The 15,916-nt window shown below is 37.9% G+C and overlaps 1 non-coding gene across 1 annotated transcript; it reads right to left on the reverse strand.

The window, feature by feature from the left end:
* Positions 1-15,404: 15,404 nt before the first annotated feature.
* On the reverse strand, positions 15,405-15,512 carry LOC130943191 (small nucleolar RNA R71). The gene has a single exon (XR_009071720.1). It is a non-coding gene; the product is annotated as a small nucleolar RNA R71 (small nucleolar RNA).
* Positions 15,513-15,916: the final 404 nt, after the last annotated feature.

Raw genomic sequence — 15,916 nt, forward strand, 5'->3', positions numbered from 1 at the left:
AGGCAACCTTTAAAAGATTGGAAGATGTTGGGCTCTCAGGACTCTTAGATTCTGTCTGGGGTAGAAGATGTCCTGGTGAAGAGATCCGAGATTATTCCAAGCTAGGGAAGAGAAAGAAGAAGAAGGGAGAATCAAGCAGCAGCCACGACCAATAGAAGGTGGCAAAGTTCTTTCATTCACCTTCTTTCACTCTTCTAATAAGGAGAAGCATGTCTGAAACATGATATGCCTCCACTGTTTATTTCCTTTTTATTTCTTTTTCTTGTACTTTCTGTTGTTCAATAAGTAGCTAGAGAAATGATTTGCATAATGCTTGTCATTCATCACTTAGCTTTAATTTTGTTTTGCTTCCCATATGCTTGAATAAAAGAGATTTGGTTTGAATTGAAAAGTGAAATATCCAATGTTGCATGAGTAGAATGGAAGTTAATGGTGGTATATATGTTTGATTAAATGCATAACTCATGAAATAACTGTTGCATAATATCATTCTCATTCAAGTGTGAGTTGGCTTGCTGTTATAAAGACCCTTATCAATAAATAAAAAGCCCTTGAGAACAAAAACAGAAAGAAAAGGAAGAAGAAAAAGCCAAAGTGGCAAGAAAAACAAAGAATAAAGGTTGGACACCAATAGCTTGGACCCTAGGACATATGCCTGTGGTGTTCTTGTACTAAGATATGCTTGGATGAGTAAATTCTAAGGGGTATTTTAAAACCCGGTCACTTAGATCAACTGATTTGGGATGGCCAATTGAAAGTCCACAATAAAGAGCAACTTAGCTACAGAACATTTAGTTATCCAAAGAGAGGCTGGGCATCAATGATCCTAGGAAGAATTAGTGAGCCATGTGTCTGTGGTGGAAAGATGTTGAGTAAAAGAAAGAAAAAAATAAAGCCAAAGGCTACTACTGCAACATTAGACACCAAACCTCCAAAAGAATAAGCTTGTCAAGCATTATAAGGAAGAAAAGTTAGCAAGGGAATGATTAAAGAGTAAGTCTTATAACAGCAAGTTTAGCAAACCTTTGATGAAAAATGTATACTATGTAACAGCAAACAATAACTTGAGTTATCATTGTCTGCATGAAGACCCCAAAAATCAAGTTCTGCTATATGCCTAATAAGGATATGTGTTCTTTTCTTGTTCAGTTCAATTTCTCTTAGTTTTGATGCTTGCTTGGGGACAAGCAAGATTTAAGTTTGGTGTTGTGATGACAAGTCATCATATACCCATTTTTCAAGCTAATTTTACTTGTTTTGTTAGTCTTTATGCACTTTCTTGCATCCTAAGTAATTGATTTGGAGTGAAAATGCATAACTTCTTTAAATCAAACAACCACTATGAAATTAATGTTAACTCATGAGGTTTAAGCTAAATTTAAGTGATTTTTAATTGATTTATAAGCCTTGTGAATTTAGTGACACTTGGAGTGGTTGTTTTGGTTTATTGTAGGTGAAGAAAAGAAGAAAGGAGAAAAGCGTGGCCTAAGAAAGTGTGGCCCAAGGATAAGAAAATGTGGTCCAAGGAGAAGAAGTGTGGCGCACAAAAGGAGGAAGGCAAGCATTGCCCTCCACAAGGGCACACTGCCCTCTAGGAGGGCAACATAAGGGAACAAAGCTTGCTAGGCAACTCTGCCCTGCCCTCGACAAGGGCAGAGCACAAAATGGTGCCTTGGATTAAAGGAAGGAAAAACCTTGCCCTGCCCTCCACAAGGGCAGTATCGGGCCTTCATGGAAAATAAATCAAAGGAAAAAGTTCACCCATGCATGCCATAAGAGTCGAACACGGGACAATGAAGAAGCAAGGAACTAGGCTTGATTATGGTGCCAAGAAAGCCAAGGAAAATAAGTAGCGTGTGTTGCAGCCATGTCTCGAACGCGGGACTTCAGTTTGGAAACACTGCCCTGCCCTCCGCGAGGGCAGGGCAGCATTTTGTTGTGGCACGGCCAGCGCACCAATCTGGCGCACCAAATTTTTCTGCCCTGCCCTCCGCGATGGCAAGGCAGCATCCTGCAAGCACGCATCGCACGCACCAACGCACCAAGGCCGCACGCACCAATTTTCTGCCCTGCCCTCCACAAGGGCAGGGCAGCCTCCTGGAAGCAATCCTTCATGGGCTAAAATTGGATTAAAAATCCAATAAAATTCATTTCTTCACCAAATCCTAAGATCCAAGAATGGAAAGTGTATAAGTAGGAGCTAGTTTGATGTAATTAGGACCTTTTCCTCTACTTTTGAACTTTGAATTTTCCTTTGAACCTTTACTTTTATTTTGGAGCTTCGGAACTTCTCTTAGTGACTTCATTGAGATTTCAGAGAATTGGGGAGGAGAATTGATCTCTCTTCTTCCTCGTTCTTGCTTGGGCACTTTTACTTTTCTTGTTTTGAGTCTTGGGTGTTAAGAATTGGGGAAATTCTATCTCAATCTCCAGTGAAGATCTCTTTGATTTCATTTCTGCATAATTGAATTCAAACACATTTCCTTTACTGCTTCTTCTTCAATTTCTTGTCAATTGCTTTGAGAACTTGGATCTGGGAAGGCAATTGAGATCTAGGCTTTGCTACCTAGTCTCTGGAGTCCTGAGATTCCAATTTCCTTTTGGTTCTTCTGTGAACCTTTGCTGCACTTAATTCCCTTACTGTTTGACCTCTAATTGCTTTTAATTCAATCTCTGCTCTATTAATTGTTGCAATTCAGTTCCTCTTTGCTTAGATTCTGAGATCCCATTCCTCAAATTCCTTTTACATTCAAGCAATTTATATTTCTTGCATTTTAAGTTACTGCAATTTACATTTCTTGCAATTTAAGTTTCAGTCATTTACTTTCTTGTTCTTTAAGATTCAGCAAGTTTACTTTCCTGCTCTTTAATTTACTGCAATTCTCCCCTCTCCCTTTACATTCCAAGCAATTTAGCTTCTGTTAAATACAAACCACTGAACCAAAACTTGATTCGCTTGACTAAATCAACCACTAAACTAAAATTGCTCAATCCTTCAATCCCTGTGGGATCGACCTCACTCATGTGAGTTATTATTACTTGATGCGACCCGGTACACTTGCCGGTTGGATTTGTGTGTTGAAAATTCATTTTTCCACAAAAACACCATCAATGGGCAGTAACAAAGAGCCAACAGAGAAAGAGGAAGCCAACAAGGATGTGACAATAGGCAAGCAGGCTCAAGAAAAGGAAGACCAACCATAAATCTCAAGAAAAGGGAAGGAAGCAATGGAAGAACCAACCAAGGATCACAGGCAGGGAGTGAACTTCACACCTCCATTGCTATATCCCCAAAGGTTCAACAAAGAGACAAAGGACCAACACTTCCCTAAATTCCTTGAAGTCTTCAAGAAGTTGGAGATCAACATCCCCTGGCTGAGGCATTAGAGTAGATGCCTCTATATGCGAAATTCTTGAAAGAACTCATCAACAAAAAGAAGAGTTGGCAAGAGAAGGAAATAATGCTTCTCACTGAAGAATGTAGTGCTATGATTCAGGGGAGAATCCCACCAAAGCTCAAAGATCCAGGGAGTTTCGTAGTTTCATGTACCATAGGCAAGATGACCTTAGATAAAGCACTCTGTGACCTTGGTGCTAGTATCAACTTAATGCCCCTCTCCATGATGAGGAAGCTTGCAATAGAAGAACTAAAACCCACCAGGATGTCGTTGGTAATGGCTGATAGATCAATCAAGACACCCAATGAAATTATGGAAAATCTCTTAGTAAAGGTGGGGGAGTTTATATTTCCTGCGGATTTTGTGATTTTGGATACAGAAGAAGAAGAAAACAATTCAATCATCATGGGAAGGCCATTTCTAGCCATAGCCAAAGCCATTATTGATGTAGAGAAGGGAGAGATGATCTTCAGGGTGCACAATGAGCAAATGGTCATTAATGTCTTTAAATCAATGCAAAATCCCCCTGAACAAGAGAACTACATGAAGGTGGATATGTGATGAGCGGATAATTTATACGCTTTTTGGCATTATTTTTAGGTAGTTTTTAGTAAGTTCAAGCTACTTTTAGGGATGTTTTCATTAGTTTTTATGATAAATTCACAATTATGGACTTTACTATGAGTTTGTGTGTTTTTCTATGATTTCAGGTAATTTCTGGCTGAAATTGAGGGACTTGAGCAAAACTCTGATAGGAGGCTGACAAAGGACTGCTGATGCTGTTGGAATCTGACCTCTCTGCACTCGAAATGGATTTTCTGGAGCTACAGAACTCCAAATGGCGCGCTCTCAATGGCGTTGGAAAGTAGACATCCAGGGCTTTCCAGCAATATGTAATAGTCCATACTTTATTCGGGAATTGACGACGCAAACTGGCGCTCAATGCCAGTTCCATGTTGCTGTCTGGAGTCAAACGCCAGAAACACGTCACGACCCGGAGTTGAACGCCCAAAACACGTTACAACTTGGCGTTCAACTCCAAAAGAAGCCTCAGCTCGTAGATAGATCAAGCTCAGCCCAAACATATACCAAGTGGGCCCCGGAAGTGGATTTTTACATCAATTACTTATTCCTGTAAACCCTAGTAGCTAAGTCTAGTATAAATAGGATAGTTTACTATTGTATTAGACATCTCTGGACACCTAGTCCTTAGACCTTGGGGGCTGGCCACTCGGCCATGCCTGAACCTTTCACTTATGTATTTTTAATGGTAGAGTTTCTACACACCATAGATTAAGGGTGTGGAGCTCTGCTGTACCTCAAGTTTTAATGCAATTACTACTATTTCCTATTCAATTCCATTTATTCCTGTTCTAAGATATTTGTTGCACTTCAACTTGATGAATGTGATGATCCGTGACACTCATCATCATTCTCACCTATGAACGCGCGTGACTGACAACCACTTCCGTTCTACCTTAGACCGGATGCGTATCTCTTGGATTCCTTAATCAGAATCTTCGTGGTATAAGCTAGAATTGATGGCGGCATTCATTGGAATCCGGAAAGTCTAACCTTGTCTGTGGTATTCCGAGTAGGATTCCGGGATTGAATGACTGTGACGAGCTTCAAACTCCTGAAGGCTGGGCGTTAGTGACAGACGCAAAAGAATCAAGGGATTCTATTCCAACCTGATTGAGAACCGACAGATGATTAGCCGTGCTGTGACAGAGCATTTGGACCATTTTCACTGAGAGGATGGGAAGTAGCCATTGACAACGGTGATGCCCTACATACAGCTTGCCATAGAAGGGAGTGATAAAATTGGATAAAAGCAGTAGGAAAGCAGAGATTTAGGAGGAGCACAGCATCTCCATACACCTCTCTGAAATTCCCTCCATGAAAATACATGAGTAACTTTATCTTTATTTTATGTTTATTTACTGTTATTTGATTTTCCAAATTCCATAATTTATTTAAATCCGCCTGACTGAGATTTACAAGATGACCATAGCTTGCTTCATACCAACAATCTCTGTGGGATCGACCCTTACTCACATAAGGTTTATTACTTGGATGACCCAGTACACTTGCTGGTTAGTTGAACAGAGTTGTGTCCACACATAGCCAAGAGCCATTATTATCTCGAATTAAATTTCATACAAGTACAAAGAGTCCAACTTTGAGGATCACAATTTCATCCACCAAGTTTTTGGCGCCGTTGCCGGGGATTGTTCGAGTTTGGACAACTGACGGTTCATCTTGTTGCTCAGATTAGGTAATTTTCTTTTCAAAAAGTTTTCAAAAAATTTTTCAAACTTTTTTTTATTTTTGTTTTTCTAATAATGTTTTTCGAAAAAAAAATTTAATAAAAATACAAAAAAATCATAAAATCATAAAAACCAAAAATATTTTGTGTTTCTTGTTTGAGTCTTGAGTCAATTTTTAAGTTTGGTGTCAATTGCATGCTTTAAAATTTTTTCTTGCATTTTTTTCGAAAATCTCATGCATTCATAGTGTTCTTCATGATCTTCAAGTTGTTCTTGGTAAGTCTTCTTGTTTGATCTTGATGTTTTCTTGTTTTGTGTTGTTTGTTATTTTTCATATGCATTTTTTATTTATTAGAGTCCATGCATTAAAGATTTCTAAAGTTTGGTGTCTTGCATATTTTCTTTGCATCAAAATTTTTTTTAAAATTATGTTCTTGATGTTCATCATGATCTTCAAAGTGTTCTTGGTGTTCATCTTGACATTCATAGCATTCTTGCATGCATTCATTGTTTTGATCTAAAAATTTCATGCATTGAGTATTTTTGTTGTTTTTCTCTCTCATCATAACAAAAATTCAAAAATAAAAAATATCTTTTCCTTATTTCTCTCCAAATTTTCGAAAATTTGAGTTGACTTAGTCAAAAATTTTTAAAATTAGTTGTTTCTTACAAGTCAAGTCAAATTTTCAATTTTTAAAAATTTTATCTTTTCAAAATCTTTTTCAAAAATCATATCTTTTCAATTTTATCTTTGTTTTTCGAAAATTTTCAAAAATCTTTTTCAAATTATTTTCAAAATCTTTTTCTTATCTTTATATCATATTTTCGAAATTACACTAACAATTAATGTGATTGATTCAAAAATTTGAAGTTTGTTACTTTCTTGTTAAGAAAGGTTCAATCTTTAAATTCTAGAATTTTATCTTTTAGTTTCTTGTTAGTTAAGTAATTAATTTTATTTTTAAAAATTTAAATCTTTTTCAAAATATCTTTTTCCTAAAAATCTTATCTTTTTATCTTATCTATTTATCTTATCTTTTTATCTTATCTTTTTCAAAATTTTATCTTTTTCAAAATTTGATTTCAAAATATCTTATCTAACTTATTTTCTTATCTTTTCAAATTTGATTTTAATATCTTTTTCAACTAACTAATTAACTTTTTGTTTGTTTCTTATCTTTTTCAAAACCACCTAACTACTTTTCCCTTTTCAATTTTCAAAAATACCTCTCTCTTTTTTCAAAAATTCTTTTTAATTGTTTTAAATTTTAATTTTTAATTATATCTTATCTTTAATTTTCGAAAATAACTAACTCCTTTTCAAAAATATTTTCGAAAATCCCCCTCTCCTCTTCTTCTATTTAATTATTTATTTACTAACACTTCTCTTCACCTCTCTTCATCTCCAATCACTGCCTCTATCCTCACCATTGTGATTGGATTCTCCACTTTTATTCCTTTCTTCTTCTATTAACAATAAAAAACCTCTTTACTGTAACATAGAGGATTCCTCTTTCTTTTCTTGTTCTCTTCTTCCCTATATGAGCAGGAACAAGGAAAAAGGCATTCTTGTTGAAGCTGATCCTGAACCTGAAAGGACTCTGAAGAGAAAACTAAGAGAAGACAAAAGCTTCCACCTCTGAGTCATGGGAGATGGAGAGATTCATCTCAAGGGTCCATAGCTCAGTAGAAGAGCATTTGACTGCACATCAAGAGAGCATGAAAAATTTCCTCTTCAAGAAATCCCTGAGATACCTCAGGGGATACATGTTCCTCCACATAATTATTGGAAGCAACTAAGGATAGGAACACCAAAATCACTAGGGATCATGCAACAAAAGCAAGGAAGAGACATAAAGGAGCTCAAAAAGCACCATTGGACCTTCAAGAAGGCGCCACCCTCACTCAGGTGGACTCATTCCTTGTTCTTATTTTCCCTGCTTTTTCGGTTTTTATCCTTCATGTCTATCTATGTTTTGTGTCTCTACTTCATGATCATTAGTATGTAGTAACTATGTCTTAAAGCTATGAATAAATTATATAAATCCTTCACCTCTCTTAAATAAAAAAATATTTTTAATTCAAAAGAACAAGAAGTACATAAATTTCGAAAATTGTCCTTGAATTTAATTTAATTATATTGATGTGGTGACAATACTTTTTGTTTTCTGAATGAATGCTTGAACAGTGCATAATTTTGATCTTGTTGTTTATAAATGTTAAAACTGTTGGCTCTTGAAAGAATGATGAATAAAGAGAAATGTTATTGGTGATCTGAAAAATCATAAAATTGATTCTTGAAGCAAGAAAAAGCAGTGAAAAAGCAAAGGCTTGAAAAAAAACTGGCGAAAAAAAATAATAATAGAAAGAAAAAGAAAAAGCAAAGCAGAAAAAGCCAATAGCCCTTAAAACCAAAAGGCAAGGATAAAAAGGATCCAAGGCTTTGAGCATCAATGGATAGGAGGGCCCAAGGAAATAAAATCCAGGCCTAAGCGGCTAAATCAAAGCTGTCCCTAACCATGTGCTTGTGGCATGCAGGTCCAAGTAAAAAGCTTGAGACTGAGTGGTTAAAGTCATGATCCAAAGCAAAAAGAGTGTGCTTAAGAGCTCTGGACACCTCTAACTGGGGACTCTAGCAAAGCTGAGTCACAATCTGAAAAGGTTCACCCAGTCATGTGTCTGTGGCATTTATGTATCCGGTGGTAATACTGGAAAACAAAGTGCTTAGGGCCACGGCCAAGACTCATAAGTAGCTGTGTTCAAGAATCAACATACTTAACTAGGAAATTCAATAACACTATCCGAAATTCTAAGTTCCTAGAGAAGCCAATCATTCTGAACTTCAAAGGAAAAAAGTGAGATGCCAACACTGTTCAGAAGCAAAAAGCTACAAGTCCCGCTCATCTAATTAGAATTAATATTCATTGATATTTTGGAATTTATAGTATATTATCTTCTTTTTATCCTATTTGATTTTTAGTTGCTTGGGGACAAGCAACAATTTAAGTTTGGTGTTGTGATGAGCGGATAATTTATACGCTTTTTGGCATTGTTTTTAGGTAGTTTTTAGTAAGTTCAAGCTACTTTTAGAGATGTTTTCATTAGTTTTTATGATAAATTCACAATTCTGGACTTTACTATGAGTTTGTGTGTTTTTCTATGATTTCAGGTCATTTCTGGCTGAAATTGAGGGACTTGAGCAAAACTCTGATAGGAGGCTGACAAAGGACTGCTGATGCTGTTGGAATCTGACCTCTCTGCACTCGAAATGGATTTTCTGGAGCTACAGAACTCCAAATGGCGCGCTCTCAACGGAATTAAAAAGTAGATATCCAGGGCTTTCCAGCAATATATAATAGTCCATACTTTATTCGGGAATTGACGACGCAAACTGGCGCTCCATGCCAGTTCCATGTTGCTGTCTGGAGTCAAACGCCAGAAACACGTCACGACCCGGAGTTGAACGCCCAAAACACGTTACAACTTGGCGTTCAACTCCAAAAGAAGCCTCAGCTCGTGGATAGATCAAGCTAAGCCCAAACATACACCAAGTGGGCCCCGGAAGTGGATTTTTACATCAATTACTTATTCCTGTAAACCCTAGTAGCTAAGTCTAGTATAAATAGGATAGTTTACTATTGTATTAGACATCTCTGGACACCTAGTCCTTAGACCTTGGGGGCTGGCCACTCGGCCATGCCTGAACCATTCACTTATGTATTTTCAATGGTGGAGTTTCTACACACCATAGATTATTCCTGTTCTAAGATATTCGTTGCACTTCAACTTGATGAATGTGATGATCCGTGACACTCATCATCATTCTCACCTATGAACGCACGTGACTGACAACCACTTCCATTCTACCTTAGACTGGACACGTATCTCTTGGATTCCTTAATCAGAATCTTCGTGGTATAAGCTAGAATTGATGGCGGCATTCATTGGAATCCGGAAAGTCTAACCTTGTCTGTGGTATTCCGAGTAGGATTCCGGGATTGAATGACTGTGACGAGCTTCAAACTCCTGAAGGCTGGGCGTTAGTGACAGACGCAAAAGAATCAAGGGATTCTATTCCAACCTGATTGAGAACCGACAGATGATTAGCCGTGCTGTGACAGAGCATTTGGACCATTTTCACTGAGAGGATGGGAAGTAGCCATTGACAACGGTGATGCCCTACATACAGCTTGCCATAGAAGGGAGTGATAAAATTGGATAAAAGCAGTAGGAAAGCAGAGATTCAGGAGGAGCACAGCATCTCCATACTCCTCTCTGAAATTCCCACCATGGAAATACATGAGTAACTTTATCTTTATTTTATGTTTATTTACTGTTATTTGATTTTCCAAATTCCATAATTTATTTAAATCCGTCTGACTGAGATTTACAAGATGACCATAGCTTGCTTCATACCAACAATCTCTGTGGGATCGACCCTTACTCATGTAAGGTTTATTACTTGGATGACCCAGTACACTTGCTGGTTAGTTGAACGGAGTTGTGTCCTCACATAGCCAAGAGCCATTATTATCTTGAATTAAATTTCATACAAGTACAAAGAGTCCAACTTTGAGGATCACAATTTCATCCACCAATATGATAGAAAGTTTGGTAGAGAAAATGTTAGAGGCCACCTGTCAAGAGTAGCAGGAAGAAGAAGTGGAGGAGGAACAAGAAGAGGAAGTGGTAGAAATCTCCATTGAAGATAAGGAGAAGGAGAAGTCAAAACAGGAGTTGAAGCCCCTTTCACCTCACCTTAAATACATGTTCCTTGGAGAAGAAAAGGCCCTGCCAGTGATAATTAACTCCTCCTTGAATATGGAAAAAGAAACAAGGTTTATTGAAGTGTTGAAAGCTCACAAAACAGCCTTAGGCTGGACAATTGAAGATATCAAAGGCATTAGCCCAGCCATTTGTATGCACAAAATTCTGTTGGAAGAAGAATCAAAGCCTATAGTTCAACCCCAAAGAAGGCTCAAGCCAGCCATGAAGGAGGTAGTTCAAAAAGAAGTCATGAAGCTATGGAATGCTGGGATAATCTTTCCAATCTCTGACAGCTCATGGGTGAGCCCGGTTCAAGTTGTACCAATAAAAGGAGAAATAACAGTCATCACCAATGAGAAGAATGAGTTGATCCCCACTAGGACGGTGATTGGATGGAGGATGTGTATAGATTATAGAAGATTAAATGATGCTACAAGGAAAGATCACTTTCCTCTCCCATTCATTGATCAGATGCTAGAAAGATTGGCCGGCCATGCCTATTATTGCTTCTTGGATGGGTATTCTGGATACAATCAAATAGTTGTGGATCCTAAGGACCAAGAAAAGAATTTCTTCACATGTCCATTTAGAGTTTTCACCTATAGGAGGATGCCCTTTAGGCTATACAATGCCTCAACTACCTTTCAAAGGTGTATGCTTTCCATTTTCTCTGATATGGTGGAAAATTTTTAGAAGTCTTCATGGATGATTTTTCTGTCTTTGGCAATTCATTTAACACTTGTCTGCATCATTTAACTCTTGTTTTGAAAAGATGCCAAGAAACTAACCTGGTATTAAATTGGGAGAAATGCCATTTTATGGTTCCTAAAGGGATAGTTCTTGGGCATAAAGTGTCATGAAAAGGTATAGAAGTTGATAAAGCTAAAATAGAAGTTATTGAAAAACTTCCTATACCTATTAATGTGAAAGCAGTAAGGAGCTTTCTTAGGCATGCTGGCTTTTACAGGAGGTTCAACAAAGATTTTTCAAAAATAGCAAAACCATTGAGCAATTTGCTAATGCTTGATAGCCCTTTCATGTTTGATAACAACTGCAAACATGCCTTTGAAACCTTAAAGAGAAAACTCATTACAGCACCAATTATCACACCCCTGATTGGAAATTACCTTTTGAACTTATGTGTGATGCAAGTGACCTTGCTATTGGTGCTGTGTTGGGGCAAAAGATAGACAAGCTGCACCATGTCATATATTATGCCAGCAAAGTGTTAAATGAAACACAGAAAAATTATACCACCACTGAGAAAGAGCTTTTGGCAATTGTATATGCATTTGGTAAGTTTAGACAATACTTGATTGGTTCAAAGGTTATAGTATATGTGATGAGCGGATAATTTGTACCCTTTTTGGCATTGTTTTTAGTATGTTTTTAGTATCTTTTAGTTAGTTTTTATTATATTTTTATTAGTTTTAAGTTAAAATTCACTTTTCTGGACTTTACTATGAGTTTGTGTGTTTTTCTATGATTTCAGGTATTTTCTGGCTGAAATTGAGGGATCTGAGCAAAAATATGATCCAGAGACTCAAAAGGACTGCAGATGCTGTTGGATTCTGACCTCCCTGCACTCGAAGTAGATTTTCTGGAGCTACAGAAGCCCAATTAGCGCGCTCTCAACGGCGTTGGAAAGTAGACATCCTGGGCTTTCCAGCAATATATGATAGTCTATACTTTGCCCAAGATTTGATGGCCCAAACCGGCGTTCAAAGTCACCTACAGAAATTCCAGCGTTAAACGCCGGAACTGGCACCTAAATGGGAGTTAAACGCCCAAATTGGCACCAAAGCTGGCGTTTAACTCCAAGAGGAGTCTCTACACGAAAATGCTTCATTTGCTCAGCCCAAGCACACACCAAGTGGGCCCGGAAGTGGATTTTTATGTCATTTACTCATCTATGTACACCTTAGGCTACTAGTTCTCTATATATAGGACCTTTTACTATTGTATTAGAGAGCTTTTGATCATGTTTTTATGATTGAACTCACTTTGGGAGGCTGGCCATTCGGCCATGCCTAGACCTTGTTCTTATGTATTTTCAACGGTGGAGTTTCTACACACCATAGATTAAGGTGTGGAGCTCTGCTGTACCTCGAGTATTAATGTAATTACTATTGTTCTTCTATTCAAATCCGCTTGTTCTTTGTCCAAGATATCACTTGTTCTTCAACTTGATGAATGTGATGATCCGTGACACTCATCATCATTCTCACTTATGAACAAAGTGACTGACAACCACTTTTGTTCTACAAGCAATCAAGGCTCTAGTGTTTATCTCTTGGATTCCTGATACACAATGCATGGTTGATCGCATGACAACCGAGTGCTCGCCTGACAAACGAGCCAGCCATTCCGTGAGATCAGAGTCTTCGTGGTATAGGCGAGAACTGATGGCGGTATTCAAGAGAATCCGGAAGGTCTAACCTTGTCTGTGGTATTCTGAGTAGGATTCAATGATTGAATGACTGTGACGTGCTTCAAACTCCTAGCAGGCGGGGCGTTTGTGACAGACGCAAAAGAATCAATGGATTCTATTCCGGCCTGACCGAGAACCGACAGCTGATTAGCCATATGCTGTGACAGAGCATAGGAACATTTTCACTGAGAGGATGGGAGGTAGCCACTGACAACGGTGAAACCCTTGCATAAGCTTGCCATGGAAAGGAGTAAGAAGGATTGGATGAAGACAGTAGGAAAGCAGAGAGACGGAAGGGAAGGCATCTTCATTCGCTTATCTGAAGCTCTCACCAATGATATACATAAGTATCTCTATCTTTATCTTTATGTTTTATTCATTCAACATCTATACCCATTTGAGTCTGCCTGACTAAGATTTACACGGTGACCATAGCTTGCTTCATACCAACAATCTCCGTGGGATCGACCCTTACTCACGTAAGGTATTACTTGGACGACCCAGTGCACTTGCTGGTTAGTTGTGCGAAGTTGTAGTGATCACAATTTCGTGCACCAAGTTTTTGGCGCCGTTGCCGGGGATTGTTCTTGTGTATGGACAACTGACGGTTCATCTTGTTGCTTAGATTAGGTATTTTTTTTCAGAGTTCTTAAAAATGAATTCTAGTGTTTCATGGTGATCTGTTGAAATCTGGCTGGCTGTGAAGCCATGTCTAATCTTATTGGACCGAGGTTTCAACTGATCATCACAATAGCTTGTTGATCTCTATCAATCTTGCTATTGGAGCAATGATCTGCTAAGGCTTGGCTGGCCATTGGCCATGTCTAGTGTTTTGGACCGAAGCTTTCTTTGAAAGCTTGGCTGGCTGTGAAGCCATGTCTAATTCCTGGACCGGAGTCTTAGACTAGCATTGCAATGATTCCTGGAAATTCAAATTGAGAATTCTGAAACCTTTATTTTCTATTTTCATATAATTTTTGAAAAAAGCACAAAAAAATTCACAAAATCATAAAAACCAAAAATATTTTATGTTTTTTGTTTGAGTCTAGTGTCTAATCTTAAGTTTGGTGTCTTGCATGCCTTGTTTATTTGATCTTGGTTCTATTTTCAAGTCAATAGTACAGGGGACTGAAGATTCAGAACATGCAGCAGAGGAATTACACAGAAAAAGCTGGGCGTTCAAAACGCCCAGTGAAGAAGGACAGACTGGCGTTTAAACGCCAGCCAGGGTACCTGGTTGGGCGTTTAACGCCCAAAAAGGTAGCATTTTGGGCGTTAAACGCCAGAATGGATACCATTCTGGGCGTTTAACGCCAGGATGGCACAAGGGGGAAGATTTTGTTTTCAAATCAATTTTTTTTCAAGTTTTGAAAGTTTTTCAAAATCAAATCTTTTTCAAATCATATCTTTTCAATCAAATGTTTTCAAAATCAATTTCTTTCCTTTTTCAAAGATACTTGCTAACAATTAATGATTTGATTCAAAATTTCAAGTATGTTGCCTTTTCTGTTGAGGAAGGTTTAATTTTTGAATCATATCTTTTCTTGTTAGGCAAGTCATTAATTTTAAAATCAAATCTTTTTAAAATGTTTTTCAAATCATATCTTCTCAATCACATCTTTTTAAAACCAATCATATCTTTTTAATCACATCTTTTTCAAAATAGTTTTCAATCAAATCTTTTTAACTTCTAATTTCAAAATCTTTTTCAAAAATCACTTGATTTCTTTCCCACTCTTATTTTCGAAAATCAAGTAGTGTTTTTCAAAATGTTTTTAAAATCTTTTACTTAATTTTCGAAAATTTTCTTCCCCTCTTCTCACATCCTTCTATTTATGGAGTATCACTACTTCTTAATGCACAATTCGAACTCTATCTGATCAAGTTCGAATTCTTCTACCTCTTTCTTCTATTTTTCTTCTCCTCTGACACCTCAAGGAATCTCTATACTGTGACATAGAGGATTCCATATTTTCTTGTTCTCTTCTCTTTCATATGAGCAGGAGCAGAGACAAAGGCATTCTTGTTGAAGCTGACCCTGAACCTGAAAGGACCTTGAAGCGAAAGCTAAGAGAAGCTAAGGCACAACTCTCTGTTGAGGACCTGACCGAATTCTTCAAAGAAGAAGAACCTATGGCAGCCGAAAACAACAACAATGCCAACAATGCAAGGAAGGTGCTGGGTGACTTTACTGCACCTACTCCCGACTTCTATGGGAGAAGCATCTCTATCCCTGCCATTGGAGCAAGCAACTTTGGGCTTAAGCCTCAATTAGTTTCTCTAATGCAACAGAATTACAAGTTCCATGGACTTCCATTGGAAGATCCTCATCAGTTTTTAGCTGAATTCTTGCAAATCTGTGACACAGTCAAGACTAATGGGGTTGACCCTGAGGTCTACAGACTGATGCTATTCCCTTTTGCTGTTAGAGACAGAGCTAGAATATGGTTGGACTCTCAACCTAAGGAAAGCCTGGACTCTTGGGAAAAGCTGGTCAATGCCTTCTTGGCAAAGTTCTTTCCACCTCAAAAATTGAGTAAGCTTAGAGTGGAAGTCCAAACCTTCAGACAGAAGGATGGAGAATCCCTCTATGAAGCTTGGGAAAGATACAAACAATTAATCAGAAAATGTCCCTCAGACATGCTTTCTGAATGGAGCATCATAGGTATTTTCTATGATGGTCTCTCTGAACTATCCAAGATGTCTTTGGATAGCTCTGCTGGAGGATCTCTTCATCTGAAGAAGACGCCTACAGAGGCTCAAGAACTAATTGAAATGGTTGCAAATAACCAATTCATGTACACTTCTGAAAGGAATCCTGTGAACAATGGGACTAGTCAGAAGAAAGGAGTTCTTGAGATTGACACTCTGAATGCCATATTGGCTCAGAATAAAATATTGACTCAACAAGTCAATTTGATTTCTCAAAGTTTGTCTGGAATGCAGAATGCACCAAGCAGTACTAAGGATGCTTCATCTGAGGAAGAAGCCTATGATCCTGAGAACCCTTCAATGGAAGAGGTGAATTACCTAGGAGAACCCTATGGAAA

Source organism: Arachis stenosperma, chromosome 7 (assembly GCF_014773155.1).
Source record: "Arachis stenosperma cultivar V10309 chromosome 7, arast.V10309.gnm1.PFL2, whole genome shotgun sequence".
NCBI lineage: Eukaryota > Viridiplantae > Streptophyta > Magnoliopsida > Fabales > Fabaceae > Arachis > Arachis stenosperma.